The following is a 5,109-nucleotide window of genomic DNA, read 5'->3' as shown; positions in this document are numbered from 1 at the left end:
AGAGGCCTGGGAATTTTTTAAAAGCACATTATTGCAAGTGCAAGAGGACTTCAAACCTGTTTCCAGCAAGAATTAATCTAGGAAATTGAAACCTAGGTGGTTTACTAGGGAAATAAAGTATAAAGTAAGGAGGAAAAGGGCTTTGTTCCAGCAATGGAAAATAACTGATGATGACAGAATTAAGCAGGAATATCTAAGTCTACAGGCTGAGTTAAAAAATGATATTAGACGAGCTAAAAGAAATGTCGAAAGGATGGTTGCATTGGAAGCTAAGGATGACGTTAAAAGTTTCTTCCAGTATTTTAACTCTAAAAGAGCTCTAAAACCTGAAATTACTAATCTGCAGGATAGTAAGGGTCTTATAATAGTAAATGACATTGATATAGTAAATGAGTTCAATGATAGTTTTGCACGGGTATTCACTGTTGAGGACCTTAGTAATTTACCAGTTATTACCTATCCAGCATTGTCTATAGCTAATATATATATAACTGAAGCAGATGTTTTGCAAAGCCTAGCTAAGCTCAAAATAAATAAATCACAGGGCCCTGATGGCATCTTACCTATAGTGTTAAAAGAGATGAGGGATATTATTTGCCGACCCTTAACTTTACTGTTTCAAAAATCCTTATCTGAAGGTGTGGTACCTTCTGATTGGAAGCACGCCTTCATAACGCCTATTTTCAAAAAAGGGGATAGAAGTAATTTGTCTAACTATAGGCCAATCAGTCTAACTTGTATAACTGGTAAAGTTATGAAGGCTATAATCAAAGAGAAAATGGTAGATTACCTGGACTCCAATAACATTTTGCGGGATAGCCAGCATGGATTTAGAAGAGGTAGATCCTGTTTAACAAATCTGTTGGAGTTTTTTGAGGACGCTACTCAGGAAGTTGATGATAAGAAGGCCTATGATGTCATCTACTTAGATTTCCAAAAGGCTTTTGATGTTGTCCCCCACAAGAGGCTCCTACTTAAACTCAAAGCGACAGGTATTTTAGGTACCGTAGCGACCTGGATTGATAACTGGTTAACAGATAGGAAACAGCGAGTAGTTATAAGAGGCACAATGTCACAGTGGGCTTGCGTTCATAGTGGGGTACCGCAGGGTTCGATTTTAGGACCACTATTGTTCCTAATTTACATAAATGATATGGATACCAATATATACAGTAAACTGGTGAAATTTGCAGATGACACCAAGGTGGGTGGTGTAGCAGATACTGAATTAGTGGCTCAGCAGCTACAGTGGGATCTTGATTTAATTAGTGACTGGGCCGATACCTGGCAGATGAAATTTAACGTCGATAAATGTAAGGTACTCCATCTAGGGAGCAGAAATATAAAGTACAGGTATTTCATGGGTGTCACTGAAATAAAGGTAGCTGATCATGAGAAAGACCTTGGTGTGTATGTTGATGCTTCCATGTCCCATTCTCGCCAGTGTGGGGAAGCAATAAAAAAGGCCAATAGGATGTTGGGGTATATCTCCAGGTGTGTGGAGTTTAAGTCAAGGGAGGTAATGCTAAGATTATACAATTCCTTGGTGAGACCTCACCTAGAATATTGTGTGCAGGTTTGGTCACCATATCTTAAAAAGGACATTGTGGCCTTAGAAAAGGTGCAGCGTAGGGCCACAAAAATGATTCCTGGTCTTAGAGGAATGTCATACGAGGAACGGTTACTTGAGCTAAATCTGTTCAGTCTCAAGCAAAGGAGACTGAGGGGGGACATGATCCAGGTATATAAGATTCTAACAGGTTTGGATGCTGTTCAACCAAATAGTTACTTCAGCATTAGTTTAAATACACGAACTCGTGGCCATAGGTGGAAATTAGCGAGAGAACATTTCAAGCTGGATTTAAGGAAGCACTTCTTTACACAGCGTGTAGTCAGAGTATGGAATAGCCTTCCTGATAATGTAGTGCAAGCTGAATCCTTGGGTTCCTTTAAATCAGAGCTAGATAAGATTTTAACGACTCTGAGCTATTAGTTTAGTTCTCCCCAAGCGAGCTTGATGGTCCGAATGGCCTCCTCTCGTTTGTATAGTTCTTATGTTCTTATTAGAAGAAATTCTCAGAGGGAGATACGAGTCCTAGGTGCCTGCTGGGTACATATTAAAGACAGAGTTAGGACCGACTCCAATAATTCTGCACTGTCTCCCAGATTAGGGGAAAAATTGTATTTTACTGAATATTTAATTTATGGAATTTTACCTTAGACTTGGCCAGCAGCCATGTGGATAGATTTCAGAACTACAGACGGTCTGTGGGTTGGGGGGGACAGGCAGGTTGGCCGGTGGGGGCACGCGGAATGCTCCTGGGGGTGTGGTGGGTGTGCTTATATGATTTACAGGAGCCGAGGCTAACAAAGGCACTAAACTGCACAAACAGCCTCCTGTACGAAGTTTTACATGAAAAGGGGCCATGGGCTTGTTGGCGCTATGTTTCTTAGCAGACTGACTAATACAGCCAACTGGACCCGTCTACCTCTTCAAAAACATCCATGCAGAGTTTCCTGCCTGTTTCTGACAGCTTTCACTGTTATTCTTTTGCTCCAGTCCTTTGCACTTTTCCAGGTTTTAGTATCTTGACCTTTACAATCTGGAGGATTGCTACCCTCCAACTAGCTGTTTTGGGTCAAAATGGCCCCATCTGTGTTAATTTGCATCATTAATTACAGCATAAATCACTACATTCCAGATTAATTTTTAAGGTAATTTCAACAAAAGCCTGTAATATCATTTTCGACCACCATGTGACACCACAAGCCGTTGGAAAACCACTAAGCTGTCAATGAGAGATTTGGCAGAACTGAAAATATGATGTTAAATGTATCACAGTGCAATAGTTTTAAAAATAAATCAATGACTTTGCATGACTATTTTATGTGTTTTGTCAAATAAAAAACCTGAAGTATTTGAACTTGAACTGATACTGAGCAAAATATTACCTCTTACTTATATGAAGGTTCGCATTATCTATGATACTGGTGCCAAACCTGAGGATGATCTGAGGTGCTGCTCTGTAAGAGACATGGAGCGATACACCTGAAGAAGCAGCAGATCTCGTATTGCAGGAATTGGAAAGCAGTAGTACAGAAAGGGACAGTACTGAAGTAGGTGTGAGACCTCTGTTGAGGTTTCGGAAGTGGAATTCGCAGAGGAAGAGACTGATATTACCAAAGATGTGCAGATGTGCTGGTAGTCAAAAGCACTGGACGGACATGGTCCAGACAGGATTACAGCACAGTACTCAATGAAAACCTCTCTGCGGCCAACCAGGCTCTGCATTCGGCAAGCCAAAGATATCCTGTCCAACTTTTTATTCCAAGATCAATGGAAAAATCAACATTAGCAACCTGGAGGTAAGAAGGAAATTCGTCAAGGACTAGAAAGAAATAACAGCAAGGGAGTTTACGGCATATATGGGGCTTTTAATATTGGCTGAGGTTTTCAAATCCAATTAAGAATCAATCAAAAGTTTATGAAGTGCGAAAATGAGACCGGTGATTTTTCTAGCAACGATGCCCAAACAAAGCTTTTGTGACGTGTTGCTGGTTATCTGCTCTGACGATCGTCAGTCCAGAGCACTCAGGAAATCCAGCGACAAGATGGCGGCGATCTGCAAAATATGAGAGCTCTGGGCAAACATCATTCCCCTGATGCATATCACCATTGTCACACCTGGTTCTGTTCATGGGTAACTAATATCTTCTTTATTACTGCTTCACATCGATCTACATTGTCACAACAGTTTATAGTTTTTAATTACCAAAAAAATCATATTTTTACGAACATGTTGCCAATACGTATGTAGTGAGTATCAATTTCATGTTCGTGTTCAATGAATCATAATGGATCATTTATTTTAGTTACTATATTTACTCACGATTTGTACCTGAGTAGTGACTGTGTTATTAAGTCAGTAATGAATAATATTGTAAAGTGCTATGAAAAATGTATAAGGTTTATATCTGATTCCTGTATTTGGCATCGGATAAGTATTCCCTCCATCTGCTGTTGCAGTCTGCTGCCCATTTTGACAGCATATGCTCCGAAAACCGGGCAGATATGGAATTAAATTTTGGGCAGCCTGCGACTCCAAATTGAATTACTCCAGGAGAATCGAAGTGTATATCGGGAAGTCTTCGGGGGGGGGGGGGGGGGGGGGGGGCAAGAACAGAGACTGGCAAACCCTCTCTGGGAGACAGACATTCTGCCTGCCGCTTTCTTGGGCTCCTGTTGATACTGGTGACCAGAAACTGGGACCAGAGTAACCGGAGTCTGGGATGAAGGAGGGACCCACGTATCAGGACCCAGGGCAGTCCAGCAGGACATCCTCTGGATCCATCTTCTCTGGGCTGGTGGCAGCCTGCAGGCATGTGCCGGTGGGACATCAGGATAGAAAGTGGGCACCGGCTGGCCGTCAGGAGATGAGGTGGGCACCGGCTGGACGTCTGGGGACATTGACGTGGGTGCTGGCCAGGCATCAGGGGACAGAGAGGTGGATGCTGGCCTGACATTATGGAGCAGTGTGGCAGGTATCGGCTGGTTACCAGGGAACCGTGTCAGAGTCTATGAGAAGCCTAGAGGCAACCAAGCCTCACCTGTGTTGGACACTGTGGGTGCGGCCTGAGCCTCCCTCTCTGGGCCGGGAGCCTTAAGTGCGGATGTAACGACTGCAATGGCTGGCTCTCCTGGGCCAGATACTGTAGATGCAGTGTCTTTCAATCACGAGTGCGCTTCCCTAACCATTACGTCACCACTGCTCACTACTATGTGTACTACTAAAAGAGGCAGTAGGGTCTTGTCCAGCCAGCTGACAAAATGTTTCCACATTTAATTGGTACGAAGGACGGTAGGAAACATCTGTATTGTGTGCAGACTTCCAATAAAACCATGTTGAAGCAAAGTCCGACCTCTACTGTGGTCCAGCCCTCTGACAACCATAGAACTAGGAGTGAAGCCTGTTCTTCTGTGCTGGAGAGCTTTGGGGAGCATGTTTTGGCGAACAGGGGGATCACAGTAAATCCCAGAGAAGCATCATGTTGTCAGACTTCAAGTGACAATGAGAACGCAGGTCGCCCTACGGCAAACGACATGGAGAC

This window comes from Brienomyrus brachyistius, unplaced genomic scaffold (genome assembly GCF_023856365.1).
Source record: "Brienomyrus brachyistius isolate T26 unplaced genomic scaffold, BBRACH_0.4 scaffold39, whole genome shotgun sequence".
NCBI lineage: Eukaryota > Metazoa > Chordata > Actinopteri > Osteoglossiformes > Mormyridae > Brienomyrus > Brienomyrus brachyistius.
This window is presented reverse-complemented; position numbering follows the sequence as displayed.